The 21,719-nt window shown below is 39.0% G+C and overlaps 1 long non-coding RNA gene across 1 annotated transcript; it reads right to left on the bottom strand.

Annotated features, from left to right (window-relative positions):
• Positions 1 to 13,877: 13,877 nt before the first annotated feature.
• On the bottom strand, positions 13,878 to 21,002 carry LOC138106013 (uncharacterized). Its single transcript, XR_011148870.1, has 3 exons — positions 20,938 to 21,002; positions 20,258 to 20,410; positions 13,878 to 14,190 (listed from the first exon to the last, which is right to left on the bottom strand). It is a non-coding gene; the product is annotated as an uncharacterized lncRNA (long non-coding RNA).
• Positions 21,003 to 21,719: the final 717 nt, after the last annotated feature.

Raw genomic sequence — 21,719 nt, 5'->3', positions numbered from 1 at the left:
AACTGGGTTTGAATTTGCAGTAACACCATGCAAACTTCTCCTGTGTACGTAGCACTAAATATTAAAGAAAAAAAGACATAACAATAGATCAAATTTTGGTGTTCTAAGGTTCCAAGGAAGACTTGTTTTCACTTGCATTTTAAAAAGGTTTTTCAGTTCTTTTGATACCAAACCTCAAAGCAAGAGACTGGTGCACTAATCTGCTATGATCCATGTGCTTTTTTATTTGTAAATGTCACCATTCATTTCTTTAAAAGTCCCACAAACAGCTACAAGACATCAGGATCAACAGTGGCCTGTGTGGGACCTTTCAGTGCTCAGGTAGAATGCAGATAGTCAATGCTGATACTTATAAGCACTCAGAATAATGAGTGCTAAAAATCCTTGAAGCAAAGGAGCTTGCAGTGACTTAATTATAATTTAAATGCATTGTTGATATTAACAACTTGAAGTTAAAAAAATTAGAAATCTTCATTTACTCTTTCTGGGGGAACAAAAAAATTAAGACTTAAGCATATATCAATATTGGGTAAAAAACTGTAGTTCTTAATCTGCACAGATTTTCTTAGTTCTTGTAATCCTGGTCTTCCAATTCCTGTAGCCATGAATCTCTGTAGCCACAAAACCTCATGGAAAGGAAGGGCCTGAGCTTTTCTGAATTCTATTTTTTACTCTTAGTCAATCAATCATTTCCATGTCCAGCTTTGACACAGTAGGGGCTGAAAACATGTGGTTTATACTTATCAAAATTACCCCCAATCCTTTCTTTATAATCTTCTTTTGCCATACCTATGGTTCTGGGTGCAATGCAGCTCACATCAGAAAATTATACAATTACTCACTTGACCTAGAAGCTGGGAGGTTGCAGAGACTTGGTGTATTTGCCCTTTTCTTACTTTCTTCAATAGTTCCTTGCATGGACATTGCTACCAGGAGGTCACTGCGCTAGATGGACACTGGGTATGACCTAGCGCAGATGCAGATTCATAGAATAATTTAGCTTGTAGAAGACCTCTAAGAACATTAGTAACCCCCAAAACTGAATTACACACAATCCTGCAAAGAGCTGTGAGACAATTCATTTCACATTTGAGGGAAGAGAGGTGTGAACTGCAAAATTCTGAATATGCCAGGGTCATTCTTTGCAAAGTTATAAGACCAGAATAAGTCACACAGATAGAGAGAATGCAAAACACAGCAATTTAGAAACTCTTGTGGTCATGAAAGACCACCATTGTATTTGTGCATGACCTACAAGCTCCAGGGGCCATGTGTGAAGCGAAACACGCAAGATGTTGCTTTAAAGAGAACATTTACTGCAGGTTTGGCAGCTCTTGCTGAATGCTAGTATATGTGGCCTCTTGATAATTCGTAGTACAATTTTTCAAAGAAAGCAGGAAATGGAGGCTTACTGCAGAAAAAAAAAAGGAAAAAGAAAGAAAAACTGACTCTTACTTGAAAGCAGTCTCTATATGTAATGTTCCAGAAAACCTTAACTGAATCACTTACTTTAATCATACTTGTTGTTAATTTAATTATGATGTAGAGTCTTTTGAAAGAGAGAAACATGGAAATAAATACAGGGCTGGAAGACAAAACCTTTGTGCTCTCATTCTAACTCATTCTTCATGTAAGCCTAGTTTTACAATGATGCTGAGGAAGTAATTTAAGAATTTCTACTTCCCTGTCTGTAAACTGGGCATAAAAATATTTTCCTTTTCTACTCACAGTGGTGCTTTGAGGCTTCAGGATCTCCTTAGAAAAACTTTACTGGTGCTAGTGTGATTCCATGGGAAGAAATTGTTCAAGCGTAGAGCAGAAGCATTAAGAAATTCAAATGTATGGTTGGTTACTTGTGTTGGAAGTCAGAAGCCATGGAAAACAGGCCCTGCACTGCAGTGCTGGTGAGAGCAGGACAAGCTGCTAAACAGAAAAATAGGTGGAAACTTTAGCAGTCCCCACCCTCCCCACACCCTGCCCTTCCTGGAATGAACTTGTCTTGCACTGTCCAGACCAGAAATATAAGGAAATAAAAGGCAGCTGTGGGGCCATCACGTTCAGACTCTAGTTAACAGTGACATGACATCCTATTGCTGTTTCTTTCAAGAGATGAGTTATAGGTAAGGAGAGAACTACTTGACATCCATGTAGACCTCTGAATTAAGCCAGTCTCTGTTGATTGGGACAGGATTATACTTATTTATACCAGAATATTTGGCTTTCATTATAGCCTTCTTTTTTTTTTTTTTTTTTATTTCCACTTTAGCACTGACAGTTAAAATCAAAACCAAACAGATCTCTGCTAAAATGGGTCACAAGTCTTTGTGCAAAGCCAGGAAGTTGGCCCTTGGCAGCATGTTCCCATTGTGTCCAATTCTACCACAACATTCTGCTCTCTGCTGCACCCACTCTACAGCCTTCACTGACACTGGGATGTCTTTCCTGCAGGACACAGCAATTAGCTGTTTTAAGAACTGCTCATGCCAGCATTTGCTATGTTACTGTGATCCACTGATGAGTACCTCAAGATGAGAGATATATCAAAATGATACTTGGAAGTTATTAAATTCTGTTAATTCTGACTTAGCACCTAAAGCAAGGATGAGCCAATCTGCAAGGTTAGAGCTTTCCCATCCATTCTTAGAAGCTGTGGGAATGAAGCATTCCTTCAGGCACACTCATACAGGTTGCTAGTACAGTGGTCCTATGACTACTCGCAGAGATTTTGGTACACCTCACTGAGACGCCTGCAAACGTCTTGCTCAGACTTTACTCTCTGCTGGTGCAGGTGTTAGTTTAAGGAGTTGTGCTAACAGCAGTCTGTGGTGTAAAACAAGTACAAGGGGTAGAGTCCAAGTTTCACCGGTGGATAAATCATAGCAGATAGGTTGGGACTGCCTTTTTCACTCCTTTCCACTGCACCATACTGACCACTAGAGTTTGCTGTATTAACGTTCGAGTGAACAAACCCAAAAGATCTGAAACAGCCCTACAAGCAATTACCAAAGAAAGCATGAATTCCCTCACCACAAGCTGTAGAAACTACAATGCCCTTCTCCAGCTGTTGGGATGAACTCAACTAGAAATGTAGGGGAAGCTGCAAGAAGTGTATGATTAAATAAATGGCACTATATTCTCTCCGTTGGTACAGTGCCAATGTTCTAGCAGTATGATAAGGGACACTGTGCTATTTTCAGATTAAGTGAGAAATCAAGGTCCTGACTACTGGTCATTTTAGCTAATTAAAGATCCCTTGGCACTTATTTGCAGAAGGAGGGATATTAGCTTTGATAAGCTGGCAAAACTCCAGCTAAGAGAAGCAAATGTTTCAGACCAGGTTTTCCCTGAAGTTCTGAGGAGTGAAGAGCCCATTTTCTTCTTTCACTCTTAAGAGAGTAGCATATAAAATTAAGTATGATGGCAAAAATTAATTTGGGGATTTTGATTGAAAGTAGACACTGATTTTGGCAAGTAGATTGATTTCTGGACGAATCTTCAATGCAGCTGCAATGTTCTCATGTTTGAGACTTCCTAATGAGATTCATCTATTCCTCCTGACAGAGGTACTGGACAGTTCGTTCTCACCTCCACTCATACCCTCGGTTCAGCTGGACACAGGTCTAGTGGTGGCATCAGCAGAGGGAACTCTAACAGAAGAGACAATCAATCTTTTTTGAATTTTCCATGACTACTGCCAGCATGGTCCCAGGGAACAAGACACAAGGAAGACCGGTTCCAAAGAAGTCTTGCTCCACCTTGCAGCTCTGGTCATGGGTGTCCTTGTTCACAGTTGTGATGAGGCCTGTTCTGTCAATACAGGGAACTGATTCCCCTGATCTTAAACAATGTCTCAGCTTGTGGAAAGCTATTATTTTCAGACACACATGATTTGGCCATGTTTTTACAAAGACAGCAAAAGACTCTGCATAGCAAGCCCATCCTTTGCCAAATTTCTATTCCCTGCTTCAAAGCCAGTAAGGGCCAAAGCCTCTTTTAAAATGGCTTCCCAGCAAAAAAATTCTAGGGTGAAGGAAAAAGTATTACCCCTATCCATCTTCTTCAATTATCCCCCTTCTCCACCTCATAGTTTCAAAGAATCCAAAAGGAAATAAAAACAGACAGAAATATCCACAAAGAACCTGAAACAGATTAAACAATTTTAGTCCGAGTAACTACACACTAATAAAGTGATAAGAGAGTGAAAAGCACACCAAACCAACTTATCTCCTATTAGTTATTTGAAACAGTAATAATATTTACCAGGCTGATGATACAGGAACAAAAGCAGACCCTGAGATAATAGTCATATACAATTATAATATTCCCTCTTTTAACATCCTGTCCATCTGTTTCAATTACTCACTGCTGGTGTCCCCACTGAGGTCATAACCCAGTTCACTCATGGTGAGGTAAACAGAGTTTAATGGGACTACTTGTAATGAGTAGGTTACAAGATTCCTTTCCCTGAATCAAAGTCAGGAGTAAAATTCCAAATATTCATAACTTCATTTTCCAAGCCTGAGATCTCAAGTCAAAGGTCTCCTGCTATTCTTGATTTTCATAGAAAATCAGCTTTCTAAGTGCCTAATTATTTTTGGAATAGAGCCAAAGTCATCTAGCAATAGTGTTTTGAAATTGTGACTTTCTGTCTAGTTATCTGTGCAGAGCCATGCACTTGGAGAATTCATAAACAATAAAATCCAGTCTTTGTTTTTCCTGAACTGAGCCCCAACCCAACAGATGCAGCTATTAAGAAATTAGTTAAACTAGAAACAAACACTTTAGGAATTGCCCAAACAAGCTAAAAATAAGAGCACATGGCATGCTGCAGAAGTAAAATATTCTGCCTCAAAACTTGAACAACAATGATCAAAGGCAGCTTGAGAATTCTAGAGCAAGCCAAAGAAACAACAGATTTTTCAGGACACAATTCATCTTAATCAACTGGTCTCAACTGGGACCCTGTGGAAATACACAAGGCTGGCTGAAGAGGCCATGGGGAGAATTAACTAGGTGGTATATTGGGAAAATGAGGAAATGACCAAATGCATTTCTCAAAGCAGTTTAGGTGACTGGGAGAATGCAGGAGGATGCTCTGTTATTTCTCCTGGTGTTCCTGAGGCAGCAGAGGAACTCAACTGCTCGGTTATTTTCATCAGCATCACTCTAAGACTTTGCCCAGATACTTGGAATTGTTCTGAGTTTATAGTCCCTTGCCTTCCCATCCCCACATTCAAATATAGTTTCTTTAACACCTATCTCTTCTAAATTATAAAGTTGTAAAGCCAACATAAATATTAGCCTCTTCTTTACCCAGTAAGCAAATTTTAGGTGTGCCCTTTAAAGTCAACAAGCAGTACGACAATGTCTTTATGTCCAATTTTGGCAAACATCCTTGAACACTTCCTAAACTCTAAAGCACTTGACATTTTATGTGCAGCTTTAAGGGAAAGACCAAATCAGACAGTGCTCTATTTTAGAGTTGAGGCCAGAGCCTTCCCCAGCTGATGACTGCTGCTGTTCCAAATAACAAAACACTCAGTGTTTGCAGATGGCTTTCCTTGGTCTAACAACCCTGCAGAAGTGATGCACTCCTTTAGGGACAGCAATCTTTCTGCTCTTCTCCAGCTCTCACTTGCAGACTGGAAGCAGCACTTTGGTAATTTCCGCATACAAGCTCTTGGACCAATGAGCGATTTGTGTCTGCTGGTGTCAAAGCATAACCCTTAAAAGGAGAGTTTCACTACATTTCAAGATAACACAGATCTCTTCTTTCTAATAAGTCTGCCTGAGCACTTACGTGATGCTTCTGAAATTGCTGCTTCTGCATGCTTATTAGTTGAAAGTTTCACCTCATATGAAACCCTTCAAGAAAAGTAACAGTTCAGGCTGCTTACACAGATGTCATGGGAATTATTGTAACCATAGGCACAAACAGGAAGGTATTTTAAAGAAATTGTGGCAAGAGGTATGCACAGGTGCCAAATTATGTAGCCAAGCAGGACTGAAAGTATTATTTTAAAAGTTTAGAGTGAAAAGCCTAAATTAGAAATTCTTTTCAGCTGTTTTCCTGTGTTGATTTACAATAAATGACATGCAGACCTCAGCTACAACTTTAAAAGAAGAAGCTTTGCTTTCCAGACACAGTGCACAGATCTCAGATAAATAACCACAGACTGCTAAGTTTCTAAGAAAAATAGCCTATTTATGGACACAGTGTCTCGTGTGATCCCCTAAAGCCATGGCAGCCTGTCTTGCTCAGAGTTTTAACACTATTCTTGTGTGCATTGCATGAACAGTCTTCAATGAGTAAGGCAGAGGCTGTTGAATGACTGGTTTAGGTTACAACTTTTTAGGGGTTTATGGGTAAGCAGCAGCAATAACGCTATGACAGCATTTCCGAATCACTTAACCCAGAGCCTAGTGCAGGGGAAGGCACAGAGTGGGAGTTAAATGGCCACTAGTCCATACTACATTTACACCAAAGCCATTTTACATGGATCCCAAAAGCCATCCTCCTATTGAGTACTCTGAGCACAGGACTGTAGCTGGTGTAAAACTGATACTGCCTGTGCTTGGGATACATGTCATGAGTTGCAGCATGTCTCTTGGAACAGCTTGAGCTGGAAGAGGACCAGGATTCTCCAGTGGCACTGCTGCAGGCTCACATTTTCCTGTAGGTAAAAGGCAGTGCAGTCACAACAGAGCAATACAAGTCCTTCACTGAACTATGAATTAGGGCATAGGTATTTTCCCTGGCATCCAATGGATTATGATGCTTTACAGTGGGTACAAGATCAAAGAAATGGAGGAGTGTGGATCTCACAGCTTTAAATGGGCCACAAACTGACCTGAGTATAAAGGGCAGTGAGATGATCACACCAATCTACAAAAACAAGCATTGTCTTTTCCTACTCATCATCACATTTTTTGTCTCTCACATAGGTCATAGCCACTTCCCTACAGACTGCACAATGTAGCTATGACTATATTACACTCACCTACATATCAAACACCTCCTACAGGAGTACCAAATATTACAGTGGAGGAATAAGATAGGACAGTATCTGTGGATGAGTTCATCCGTCTGTGCTAATATCTGACCTTTATAAAACAAGTCATTTTCATTTTTTCCAAGAATTTATTGTTAAACACTAGTGACTGTTTCACTTCTGGAACATCAGAGGACAGAGATCTGAGCAAACTCAGAAATATTATTCCTAGTCTTGCCCTGCTAGGCTCAGGAGATGTATGTGCAATATGCTATATGTAAACGTGCATGCATGCATGGATATGTGTGTACCAGGATGTGCTTTAAAATCCTATTCTGGCATGTGATAGAGACACATAAAATAATTTCCATTTTTTCTGGAGAGTCTTGAGAAATATTTTTCACTGATTACCCTCAAGTTTGGGGAGATATAGTTCTCAATTTGTTCTGCAAAATACCTTTTTCCTTTTTACAAGCTTCTTGGTGGCTGTGGACCCACAGATACATGGTCTAGACCAGTAAATTCCATGGCTGGGTGCAGTTGGCATAGAGGTGCTTTCATTCTTAAGATTCCCAATCACATCATAAACTGTTCACAGAGCTCACACCCAGACTATCATTGAAATATAGCCATGGCTGCAGTGGAATTCAGCAGCTGCATAATGGTTCATAGATCACTCTTGTTCCCAATTAGGCCAGTAGCAATCTTTCTGCTGCTTTCAATGAGAAGGTTCTTGTGTGCTAAGCCAGGCATGTGCTTAAGTACCTTGTTAAATCACAGTCCAAAGGCTTAAACTTTCTCATATAACATTCATACTGGCTTCACTGGATGCAAATCTGAGCCTTCAGGGAGGAAATAAGTAGGAAGATCAAATGAAAAGACAGGGTGAATTTTAGGTAGAAGGAAAATAGGGTGAAAGTGGAGTACACATGACTAGTAAAGCAGATGATCCAGATGTTCCCTGTCTGCTCTAGCTGGGCACTTGAGACATCAAAAAGGGGCCAGTTTCATTCCTAGAGCAGTTGCCAGTCTCATAGAGGGGAATGCTTAGTGAGGTGAATAAAGAATGACTATTAAATATGAGCTAATGAAAGCACCTTGAAAACTACCTCTAAACTGATGTGCATGTCCATGTCCATTGCAGTAAGAAACATTTCCTAATTATCTAGTGGAAAGTGTCCCTGCCCATGACAGCGGGTTGGAACAAGATGATTTTTAAGGTCCCTTCCAACCCAAACCATTCCATGATTCCATGATTCTATAGCTTAGTTATCATGGTTTCATGCAATAGCAACTCTCAGTGTCCTTGGTACCAGGCATGAGCACATAGGGAATAAGACTCAGTTACCTTTATAAACAAGTTTTAGGTATGTTTTCACATATACAATCTTTCCCTGTTTGATCAGCTGCACGCTGTATTTCGTTCTCCCTTATTTGCTGACAGAGAGAGGATACAATTCCAAAGTAGCCATTTATTTCAGCATAATGGAGACCTTTGATATCTAACTGCCACAGGAAAACCCACTATTTCTAATTTCCTCTGTATTTTCCCCCTCCTCCTCAATGCCTATTTATTTTTATTTGTATTTTTTAAAATTATTTTTAGTGAATGAATTGAGAAGATAGACTGCAGAATCTCACTGATATAGCACTCAGTTCAATAGACATGAGTTTAAAAATACAGGGGATATTTTTCTTCCTGTATGAAATTTCCACAGAAATTTTTGTAATCCCTCTCACACAAAACATACAAGTTCCTGTCAACTGTGAAAAAACAGCTGCTTTTCAAAATAGTTTGATTATTCATTTTTCTCAAAACCTTTTGCCACATGAATATCTTAAACCAATAATCACAATTAATTGATGTGAAATGAAGATGTTACAGTATAAACTAGTGATTCATACAAACTAATGGGAAATTTACTCATGCTCATCACCAACAGAATATGCCTCAAATTAAAAACTATCTAGTTAGAGACTGGCATTCATTGTAGTTTTTATGCCATCTAGAAGAGGGCTTAAGCTGGTTGCAGACCTTTATATGCAGCTAAAAATAACAAAGTTTAATCAGAAAAGATTGGAAACACTTGTAGATGTTTAATTTATGACCACATCACTGTGAAATTATAAATGTGAAAGCAAAAAACAAAGAAATTGCCTTAGTTAGGAAGTTCACAGTACTTTAAATGAGAGAAATCGTTTGAGTAATATGTTGAAAGTTTTAAGACAAATTATTTTCGTCTGGAAAATTTCTAAAGGACAATTTAAGAAATTATTAACTTCAGATACTGGAGAAGCTGTTAACTTTTGCTGCAATATGATGTAATCTTATTAAGCTTGCCCTTCAGAAAAGGACTCAGTTGAAGAAAATACCTCATATTGAGGTGTGTGCATGGCAGATAGGGATGAAATGTATTACAGCTACTGAAGACTTAGGATTTTATTCAATTACTTAATACAGTTTCCTAGTAAAGTATCCAGTCTGATTTCCAGTTACCACTTTGGGGTCCTGTGCCATCTCAAGAAGGTCATGAACCTGCTTCGGTGGGTCCAGAGGAGGACCATGAAGATGATGAGAGGGCTGGAGCACCGCTCCTTTGAGCACAGGCTGAGAGAGCTGGGGTCATGCACACTGCAGAAGTGAAGGGTCCAGAGACCTTATAGTGGCCATCCAGTACTAGGAGGAGGCCTACAAGAAAGATGGGAAGGGACTTTTTATCAGGGAGGGTGGTGGTAGAACTAGGGGTAAGAGTTTTATATTGAAATAGCATAGAGAGTAGATTTAGATGAGCTATTAGGAAGAAATTCTTTACTATGAGAGTGGCAAGGCACTAGAGCAGGTTGCCCAGAGAAGTGGTGGATACACCATCCCTGGAGGAGTTTATGGCCAGGCTGGATGGGGCTCTGAGCAGCCTGGTCTAGTGGAAGGTGCCCCTGCTCATGGTTAGAACTAGCTGATCTTTAAGGCTCCTTCCAACACAAACCACTCTGCAATTCTCTGTTAGGTTTCCAGTGGCATCAAGGAGGCTGTGTTTTCAGCCACATTGCACTGTACTTAACTGCTATGCAAAGTCTTCCTGCATAACATTTCCAAAGTGCTGCTCTTACACTTTTCCCTGTGAAAGGGGGTATCCCTGGGGAATGGCAAACATTGCACTTACGAGGAAGACATGGTGAGTCAGATCAGATCAGTCACGAAAGATTTCCAACTGTTCAGTACAAACTCCCTGAACATCACTGATCCTCATGAATATTTTAAAATAGCATGCAAAGAATAAGTTAAGCAAATGCTTTTAAAATTTAAGAAAGGCTAACAGAAATCTCTAAGATACATTGTCTTTTTCTCATATGTATCAGTCCATTCCAAGCCCTGATTACTTTGAAACATCATTTGTCATCACAAGTCAGATAGGAAATTTACAGCTCTGCCCCATTATTGTGGATATCTTCATTCTTTCTCTCTTGCTCTATCCCTGCCCAGCTGCATCACATGGTCAGGAAGAGCAGGAACAAAAAATTAAGAAATGTATTGACAAACTCGAGAAGATATTTTCCCTGTGTACTGCCAGCAGAACTTTTGAAATTATCCGTAACTTTGGGGAGAAGGAGAAAACATCACAACCAAAGAACAAGTCTCTCTCCTGACTTCATGCTAACAATGTTTGATTTTTATTTTTCTACAAACTTCTGAATCCTAAATTTTCACATGCCTCTTAAAATTGAAAAAGGTAATCTAAAAAGACAGGATGATATGTACTTTAGTAGATACTTTACTATTACCCAAGAAGTGTACATTCACTGTTCTTTCCTGAAATAAACATTCTGCCCACACAGACACAGTCATTCGTCATGAGACTTTTGAGGTGCCCGAACAAGGTGGGAGAAAAAAGTCTGCCTGGACAATAGGCCAGTGATCCTAAATTTAGTAGAAACTTCTCACATTACTTATACTACGATAAAGTCAGGCATTATATTCAGCATTACTACCTTAACCAGTTTCATTTTATTCGCACCTTCTTTCTTTCTTCTTATAGTATCTCCTGGGTTTCAGATATTTCAGCATTTCAATTCTTTGCCTGTGAAGGTGTGGAAAGACCAGAGGAGGGCAGGCAGAGTCTGGAAAGGAAAAAAACAGAAGCTAGAAAGAGATGCTTAAAATATGTCAAAGAAATCAATAATCCAACTGAAAGAAGAGAGCTTTTGTAGTGAATCAGGGAATTCACCTTTGCTTTCCACACAGAAAGAACCCTTAAGCTGAATGCTGCCTCTTCTTACAGTTGTGTTAAATTAACAAACATGAGGCAAGGTGACAGCCAAGTTCTTCACTTCTCCACTTAATCTTCCTCCTCCTTGGACTCTTATTCTAGAAATATCTAAAAGTTGCCTCTGCAGATTGATTTCTCATCTTAAGGACACAAAGTTTATGGTTATTTATTACACTGCTGTGGCAGATACTTCAAAGAATGAATCAGGCACAGACAGCCCTTCTTTCTCATTTTACATATGACAAGAAAAGTAGTGGACAAAGAGATCTCTGCGGAAAAGTAAGGTGGGAAGTATCATCAGGAAACTATGACTGTAAATGCTTCTGGTTTTTGCATAACTTCAAGGAAAAAAGGGAGAAGAAATCCTTCCCTCTTTGCTGGCATATTTTGAACAGCCCAGGACAACCAGGGAGAATGCCTTTCTCCGAGGAACAAAGAGATATTTCTCAGGCTGTGTTTCAGAGGTCACATAGTGAGAGGGGAGAAGAGACGCCTGTTCATCAGCCTCTGGACTTAGAGCTTGCTTAATTGAGATGTAAGGAAGGCAGTAACAGGTCTTTTGTGCTCTGGAGAATGAAAGACGGGTCATAGCCTGCAGGAAATTTGGAGGTTGAATCACCAAGACTCTCTCAAGAGGTAGTGCCACTCTTCTTTCTGTCTAAAGGTGCCATAATCCTTCAAAATACAGCTAAACCCAGAGGTCCCAGCTAGGGATCATGACTTTCTTGTGGTAGAAGCTCCTCTGCTATTCCATATTGGGAGAAAATCTAAAAGTGACAATGGAAAAAATAAAAAGTGACTCCTGGGATATAAGGCTGGTATCAACAAGGGAACAGATGCGTAGTCTTTTGATATTCAAAGCCAGAATACAGAGGGAGTTGGAAAAGAAGACAAGCTGTAGCATTTCTTGTGTGGTGAAAGCAAAAATGCTTATGATTCTTTACTGTTGACAGGAATTAATGTGCAGAATTAGTTTCCAAAGACTGGAAACAAGCAAAAATAAAGGTCATAGATCAGAATGAGAAGGAATACTCACATATTTACTGTGCTTTGGTTGCTTCACATGAATATTAAGAACACAATCAAAGTAGCATTTTTCTCTAACAGGCACACTTTTTACTCACATGTCTTCTCCACATCACTTTCTTTTTCTGGCTGAAGCCACAGATAAAGTCTACAAGTAAGATTTGACAATTTTGTAGAGCTGTATTAATGTTCGTAGGCAAGTCCGGAATGTGTTGTGATAAAAAGCATAAAATGCTGAAGAGAAGACTCAGAACCAGGGTTCACCCCTATCCTACATAGTTGGAGACCAAGTTTTTATTGTTACATCTGTTCAGAATTTGCTCTTAAGCCAGGATGAAATAAACCTGAACTACTAATAATTGATGAAATCACTGAGAAGACAACAAAACATTCATGTCTATGTAAGTTTCATCCCTGCAGGAAGAGGGACAATTATTACAGCCTGAGTCTCATCTCCATTAGGTGTAGCCATCTTGTGTGCCTGGTGTGCACAAATCATTTAGATCGTTCTCTCGGTGCATCAAGAGGGAAAAACAAGCAGCTGCACAGGGTGGGTTAATCCTTCTGTGATATAAACCTGTCCCCTGTGGGGACAAGACACCCTCTCCACAGATGGGGAACTGGGTTGGCCTACATGCCAACCCTACAGGTGAAAGCAAACCCAACTGTTTTTCTTAATTAACAGGAGGCACTAAACTTGAATATTATTAGTCATCTTCCAGGTACAACAGGAAAATACTGCCCATATACTGCCCAGTTTCTAGACCACCTGGCATGTACAAAAGATCAAACATTGTCTTTAAATCTGGATCGTCCACTTTCCCCTTAAGCCACCTGAATTACATCCTTTTAAAAGAAAGTATAAGCATTCAGCTAGAAGCAGTTGAGTTTATTCCTTCAGAAATGAGAGATTAGCAGCATCAGACTAATAACTATGCACAAAACCAATCATCTGAAAGATGCCATGGCAGAAAACTGTGACAGGAGCTGGATTATGCAGTCATAAAAACTTGAGAGATTTGTCAAGGGAATGTATAAACCCAGAGTTGTTCCTATTTCTGTTCAATTTAATTTCTTAAGTATGCCTGTTTTTCTTTCTAACGTATGATTCTGTCTCATTAAAGAAATAGGGAAAGAAGCATTTTATTTTCTCTCTTTCTCCATATGCATATTAATAGACCAACACTCTAATACATGAGTCTCATTTTCTGTAGCTAGCTGTTGAATTTTCACATATACTGTTAATAGAGGTGGCAACACTACCTAAATTTGAAGTTTCCCAACACTCCTAATAAATTTTTATTTTCAGTGGCTTAACATTCTGTCAAACAGTAACCACTCAGGCTAAAATTTTCCAGACTTGTTATCTGTCTTAGACTGAATTTTTAAAAACACTGTCACTCAAAATACCTCACCCATTTCTCAGAAAGACACTCAGGTAACACTCAGTGATCACCCATTTCAAACAAACAAAAATAAAACCTTACACCTGTTTGTTGGGGTAACGCTGAATATATTATTTTGTGTGGTAGAGACTCAGAATGTAACAGGTGGAAAGTGAAATATGGACTAAGGATACGTTGCATGCCATTTCTGTCTCTAAGTTGTAGCCTTTCAAAAGGCCCCTGAGTTTGTCCATGCTCAGACAAGAGCTGAGGCAGTTGGCAGCTGCATGCTTAGAAATTCCTTCCGCACTGGTTGTGTTTTCCTGCCTGCTGCCAGTTCTCGAGGCCAGGAAGTGCCTTTTTCTTTCTTTCTCTCTCTTTGTGTGAACTCAGTGTTTCTCCTGCTGATTGCTAAGCTCAGGTTCTCTGAAGGAGGATACAGTCCAGCGTGTACTGGAGAAAATTCAGCTCAGCAAGAGTTTGGAAGTCAGATGTGGCGTCATATACTGGGACAAGTAGCACCTAGATAAAATGGGACAGATGTATGAAACAGCTTCACAGTTCCTAAATCCCACTTTTACCAGTAAGCATTTTGTGCAATTCCACTGGGAAAAAGTGCATTTTGGTATCTGCTAGTGCCTCTCAGCAGAAAGCATGAGAACATCACCCAGGAGTCACAAAAGTAACTCAAGAGACAAGAGGTTTCTGCAGTGGATGCAAAGGTTGCTATGCCTGAAAGGGTACCTGTGCACGCCACTCAGTTGCTACCTAATGGAACTTATGTCTTGTTTTTCTCATTTTTTCTTTATTAAAAACCCAGGAAATTAGCCTCTTTCTCCTTCATGCACAGACACCCTTTTGAAAGAACCCTGACATTTCAAAGTCATGCACTCAAAACTTAGAAAATAGCAAGTGAGAAATGCAGTGAAGTGCATATCATAAAACAGGGTTTTAATGTAAAATTTTAACCATCTTGCTTCAAAATAAATATGTTGCAAGGCATGTGCACACATACAATGGACAAGTTAGACTCTTAACTAAGTCTGTCTTAAGTTTATTTTGAATGGTTTCAGGCTCTTCCTTTTCCATGTCCTGCTCAACACCAAAGTTTGGCAAAATGTTTTTCTTCAATCCTGCGGACATGCTTACAGTGAAAATCCTACCTTCTTGCAAAGTGAGCCCAAACTGTGGACAGATTTACAAGAGAGGATAAGCATATTTTGCCATTGTTTGGCTAAAAGCATCCAACAGAATCTCACATAGTGCATAGCACTGGAGAGTTTTTGTTGTTGTATGATATCAATTTCCCCCAGCACCAACACTGCTGACTTTACCTATTTTGATGGTCCTTTTCCCCATAGCTCAGCCAAGAAGATCCACACCAGTAAATATGGAATGTATTTTAGTCATTATCATGGTCTTAATAAAGTTTCTTCTAACTATTGTATCATACTTTAGTGGAGTTTTGCTGAGGGCTTAACAGTGCTTCAGTAACTATTTCCCTTCTTCAGGGCCTTGGGATGGATTATGGGTTGTGTTTCTAACAAATATACACCATTTTAACTATGACACAAGGCATTGAGATGAACCAAATCAAAGAAGTAGGTGTGGGGATTGAATCATCTCCTACCTTGCAAATAAATTCTTGGAAGTTAGCTCTGGGGTGAGAAAATTGTCCTAGAGCAGGGCTGGAGCCCATGGAAGAAGCAGCCTTTCTAAAGGAGGGGAAGAAAATGTTGCCTCAATGGAATCAGTGTTGATTGGTGCAGACTTGAAGACTTTGAAATCATTTCTTTTCATGAAAACAATATTTTTCCAGACATTATACACTATAATCCAATAAAAGGAATCACATTCTCTACTTGTTATTTTTTTCTGTAAGCTTTGGAGAGTGGACACAGCAACACAAAAAATTGTTATTTACATAAATAAAAGGTGGGAATAATCCTTTCAACATGCTGAATGGGATCTAGCCCAAGTCTACACGATGAACTGCCCATAACACCTGTCTCCAGCCCAGAGAACACACTAAGAATTTGTGGTACTTCAAGCTGAACAATGTTGAGACATTGGGTATAAACACATACATTATCTCTTGGACATGTTCTTCACTTGATGTCTAATGGGAGCAGTCTGGCATGCAATTCACAAATAAGGGAATGCAAGGACTGTTTTTTCTGTGAGAGAAATATTTTCATATATTTCAAAATTAAATATGACTACTGTAGACAAGAGACTACTGTAGCTTGTTTGCATATGTTGCCCTAGACACTGATGCCACAGTTAGTAGATCAAGATCTCATGAGGAAACACAGGCTAAAAAACCCCCAAAAGGTCTATCTATTATAAGCAAAACAGACTTATTTCCTCAGGAGCACAACAAAATGGCCAAAGCAAGGCACAGATACAAGAAATTGTATGGGCATTTTTTTTACTGGTTTAAAACTCTAATTGGTTCCTCCAAATCTACCCTTTTCTATGAGAATGCCGCCTTCCCTTGGCACATCTTCCAAATAAATTATATTATCCTGTTGTACCAGGATCTATCCTACTGTTTCTTGCACACATTGCAGTTTGTTATAGCATGTAGAACAGTGCTGACATATTTCTACCATTACCTCTATTTTTTTCTCCTTAGTTTTAATTGTTTATTGCATCTAATAGAGCTGTAGAGATCAATCCTAAAGAAGGTCAGTAATACTTTTATTCTGTTTTTAACAAATAAAACTAACCAGTACTACCTCATAACAGCATGTTTTTAACCACAGCCTTAAGCATCATTAGAACCAATGTGACTTTAGTTCATCTATTTGCATTTTGCTTTATGCTCTATGCAGATCAAGTGCCTCAGTATTTCAATACCAGAGATCCTTTCTGGTGTTAAAGGGTGTGTTTAACTTCACTTACATTTTCTTCCTTTTCCAGTTAGAGATTATTAATCATCAATTGATAGGAAAATCGTTCACCTTGAAAAAGAATTAAATAGATGTGTGTGTGTGTCATGGAAGTCAAGGGATAAAATATGCATTTAAGTTACCCAAAAGTTTACAGTCTGCAGATCCACCCTCTCCAAGTGCATATCCTCTTGCCTCCTAGTAATGACTGGGACACACAATAAGGGAACTGTGAGTGTACCCACCAGTGATACACATTTAGTATTAGAGAAGTTCTTACTGGCTTGTGGAGTGGTTGGGTTTTATTTTTCTTTTTTCTTTTTCTTTTGTGTTTTGTTTTGTTTTGTTCGGATGTTTCTTCTAAATAATTTTCTTCTAACCCATTTCACAGGGAAGAATAATAATGCCCTTTTCCTTGGCTAAGCATATCTACTTAGCACTTCATTTGTCACCGTGTTATACACACATCCCAGAAGGAATGGGAACACAACTCCATGAAATTGGGCTGTGGGATGTTCTGCACTGACTTTTTCACTGTGAGGGGAACATTTTTCTCAGTCTCATGCAGTCTCACTCCTTTTCTCTCAAGAGAAGTAAAGGCACAACCCAATGACATTAAAAGTATGGAAAGCACTAGACACTAACAAAATAATGGAATTGCCTTGGCTCTGGTTCTTATACAGATAAAGGTTCTGAACCTGCAAATGCTTCAATGACTCCTGGCACTAGCTGTGATGAAAGCCCAGAGAAGGGTCATTTGGGATTCAGGCCAAAGAAATAGGGATTTTTAGAGTGGTAACAAAAATTATGAATAGTCAGCAACATAGAGGAACTTTTACTTAACTTTTCATAACAAGCATTAAACATTCTGAGAAAAATTTCCAACATTATCTATTTTTTGCCTTCAACTGTCAGGTTTACAGCCTGCCTACAGGATAACTGCTTTTCTCTGCCATATGAACATCTTCCTGCACAACCATCATGGTGTCAATGTCCCTTTGCAACCACCACCGCCCTTATTAGTAACAATGTCCTTTTTTTTTTTGGTTGTTGTTATCATTCTATGTGGTCCTAATCATAAAACAGAAATTCAGGAGGGCTTCATCTGCTTGAACATGGATATTTGAAATTTAGGTATCAACATCTGGCTAAACATACTTTGGTCTGTGCCTTTGGTTTTTCAGTACAAATGTGAAACTTGCAAAATCTTTTTGTTGTGATAAAGCTATAAATTCCATTATTGCTTTCATTAAAGTTTCCTAAAATTATAATTCAAATGGTGTGTTACTGTAGCAAACAGCACACAAAGAAGGAAAGATGGGACTAGTAGGAAAAAACATGTTACAGGATGCTGCCTGGAATATATTCTGCCCTCACAACACCCACATTATCTCCCAATAACAGTAATGAAAATTTTGCATGCACATGAAGACATAATATATAGCTAAGCCTTTGACTGTTTTGATATATATTTATGAATGTAACTATACATTTATTCCTTCAGCCAATTTAAATGCCTGTGATTCAGAGTTTAAATTTATTCATTAATACCTGCAAATAGAGAAAACCAGTATGGAGACAACATTAATTTAAAGAAAAACAATCTGATTATATAGTGAAATATGTCAGGCATAAGGAAATAAATTAAGGTTAATATTTTTTATCGCATTGGGATCAATTGTTTGGGAAAAAATTTGCATAATAAAAATTTATGGTTCAATTATAGATAATTTTTGTAAGAAAGGGTACATGCTTTTGCATAAACATTAATAGACATAGATATGTAGAATATAGAATTTTATAGCTACATGTCTGCAGATGTGAAGAGTTTTGATTGAGACACATCATATAAACAAAGCACAAGCAAAAGTATGGACATATCTTTTCATTTATGTGATTGAATCCATTTGGACTAGTTTTCCTAATTGATTTGATATCATGTTGTGAATTGTTGTGAAATTAATATGTTGGAGAATTAGAATACTTTAGATTAATAAACCAATTGAAAATTAAAGGCAGGCTGTAGATCATGCACCCAACTACCTTCTCTTAAAACTGCAGGTAAAAATTGCTGCATTCCAATATAGTAACTATTATTTTGCTTTGAGTATAAATAGACTTCTACCTAAGGCCACCAATTTAGAAATAAATAAGAATATAGTAAAAATTGCAGATGGATATCCAAAACAAATCAGAAAGATTCAACATTCAGATGTTATGGACTTTTTTTAAGTCTTACATCTGTAACTCTGTGTTTGGAATTTTTTTTAGATTTGAGGAATTGCAATATATATTCTCTGAAGACATAACCTTTAAACACAAATGTGAAGCCTTTACTTACAAACGTGATTTTTTTTTTTTTTTTAAAGAAGAAGAATTCTTTTTCTGGTATGAACAACCAGTGCAGCCTCCAAAACTCTCTCCCTAGATTAAAAGGGCAAGTATTAAGATGTGAATGCTTTGCTTCCCAATCAGAGTTTCTAGAAGGTTAAATTTCATCAGGCCTGGTTCTTTTATTGCAGTGTTAATGATATATCCTCATGTTATGGGCATGCCAAAATGCTGAAACACTCCAAAACCAACCAACTCCGCTATCGTCAAAGAACTCAAACGTGTGTTTTTACTGTCAGGAAATGATATCATCTCTCTTAGAGCTCTCTCATGACAAACTGCCCCAATTCGAATGTAATAGTAATGTTCCTGAACTTTGAATGATTTCTGTTGAAAGGGAATTTCCAGATTTGATAGCTCAGATACTGTTTATGCTGGGCTCAACAGCCCTGCCTAGTTCACAGTCCTCCAAATTGCAACAAATCTAAAAATTGCCAAAGCATGACATTGGAACCTGTTCCAAAATATAAATCCCAACTTCCTCAAACATGAAATGAGATGGTTATTACATCACAAAAGTGAGTATATTTATTATAAAGATCAGTCTGATTGGACAAGATTTGTCTTAAATCTTTTTCAGGGCCTTGTTTCTTTTAATTCAATGCAAGTTTTATGCATATATCCACTGTGACTTTTCTTCCAGTTCACCTCTGTTTTTTCCCTTCTCATTCCAGTTTGAGTGTGAATAAAACCTCAGGCTGCATCACTTTGTTTCATCTGGTTTCATAATGAAAGGAAATTTTTCACAGAAGTTAATACAATTTTCCAATCAGACTGATTAACCTAAAATAAAAACCAAGCTCATGATTTTTTTTTTCAAAAGAAGCTGAAGAAACTTGAAAAAAAAGAAAAAGCATTGAAAAAAAATGCTTTGAAAAAAAAAGTTTGGAAGGAATTGAAAAACGATCGTTTTGGGTATTTCTTTGCCCAAACAAAACAATCCCATTCCTAAATAATTTTAAGTTAAAAGAGAGAAACATATTTTTAAACCTGAAATATACAGCCTATGAGGGTTTTGTTGTTAAAATAGGTCAATTTTAAAACGAAGTGTTACAATAAAAATCAGTTTTGTCTTAAAAGTGAGAAATGCTTTATTTAGCTTTTTTTTTTTTAATTGAAAGCGATGGACTCAGAAAAAAATTGAGAGTCTTGTACCTGATTGGTATTCCTCTGTAAATACATAAATAACTGAAAAATTTCTGTGTAGCACATGGATGGCTTTGAAACATGAACAGAAGTAAATTAGCCAGTTTCAAAAAAGCTCTTAAGTGTAATGTAATTATTGATATAATCATATATCTCACCTTCATGATGCCGCGCTAGTTTAAAAACAGTCTAGTTTGTGGTGGGCGGGAGCAAGCGGCTCGAAGGTTCTCCAATGTCTGGCACGGAGCCAATCGCTGAAGGCTCTGACGATGGACAGGTTACTAGCCCAATTAGACAAGCTGGTAAGGCCTCTGTGATGACATGTTTCAGAAAGATAAAAACCGCTGGAAGCTCTTTTTTCCTTCGCCCGAGGGGTGGTGAGGTGGCTGCCGGGGCCCATCGTGCTGGGGGCCCCCGGGGGCCGCCCGGCTGAGGCCGTGCCGAGGCCAGAGCCGCCTGTGCCGCGCCAGCCGGGACCACGCGGTTGGGGCCGGCCTCGCGGTGCCGGCAGGGACCGCATGGCAGCAGCGACAGACGTGGCGAGCAATTCCCCAGTGCGGAGCCCGGACGAGATCAACCTCTCAATTACAACTTACAGACACCGGCTTTCTTCCAAGTCAGAGAAAAAGGAAAAGTGAGGGCACGTGAGGAGAGCCATCATGCCGGCACCAAGGTCAGTGAAAAAAAGGAGAGGGAGGAGGTGCTCCAAGGATCGGAGCTGAGATTCTCGTGCAAGCCGTGGTGAGGACTGTAATACAACAAACTGTTTCCCTATAATTCATGAGGTGCGTGGTGGGGTGCAGAGGTCCACACGCAGCCCGTGAAGGAGAATACTCACGCTGGAGCGCCTGGATACTGAAAAGCTGTGATCTAGCGAGGAACTCGAACAGAGAGGGATGACCCTTGCTTTTAGAGATAGAGGAAGAGAGCCTTAGCTTCCAAACTAGAGCAGCTCATCCTTAAAAGACTGAACCCCATGAACTAAAGTGGCCCATGCTGGGCAGCTGTGGGAAGACTGCTTGGCCTGTGGGAGGGATTTCACATTGCAGCAGGTTCAGGCGGGACTGTTGCTTGTGGAAGTTAAAACCACGCTAGAAAAGTTCGCAAAGAACTATCTCCCGTGGGAAGGATCCCACAGCACAGCAGAAGGAACTCTTTTCCTTAAGCATACTGCAGAAAAATTTTTAAGAAGTGGCAGACTGACCAAAACCCCGTTTTGTTTCCTTGCGTGGTCGGTGGAAAGAGGAAGGGACTGAGAAAGAAAGGTGTTGTGGAAGTTTGCTTTGATTCTCATTACCCTTTTTACTTTTAATTCTGTTAATAATAAATCTTTATACTGTTTAGGTTTTGAATCTGTTTTGCCTTAAAGTGTGGGTTTTTTTCCAATAATCCTTATCTCAACTCATGAAAATGAAGTTTTCAATTCCCCTTCCTCTGCTCAGCTATAGCAAAGGAAAATAAATGGATGGTTTTTCTTGTGGGTGCCTGGCACTTAGCCAGTGTCCAACCTCGACAGATACAGAAGGGATTCAGATGTAATGTTAGAATAACTAAAATCTAGTCATCCAGTCCATTCTATTTCAACTGCAGAAAGGATCTTCTCATCAGCAGACTGTTGAA

Source organism: Aphelocoma coerulescens, chromosome 2 (genome assembly GCF_041296385.1).
Source record: "Aphelocoma coerulescens isolate FSJ_1873_10779 chromosome 2, UR_Acoe_1.0, whole genome shotgun sequence".
Taxonomy (NCBI): domain Eukaryota; kingdom Metazoa; phylum Chordata; class Aves; order Passeriformes; family Corvidae; genus Aphelocoma; species Aphelocoma coerulescens.
This window is presented reverse-complemented; position numbering and strand designations above follow the sequence as displayed.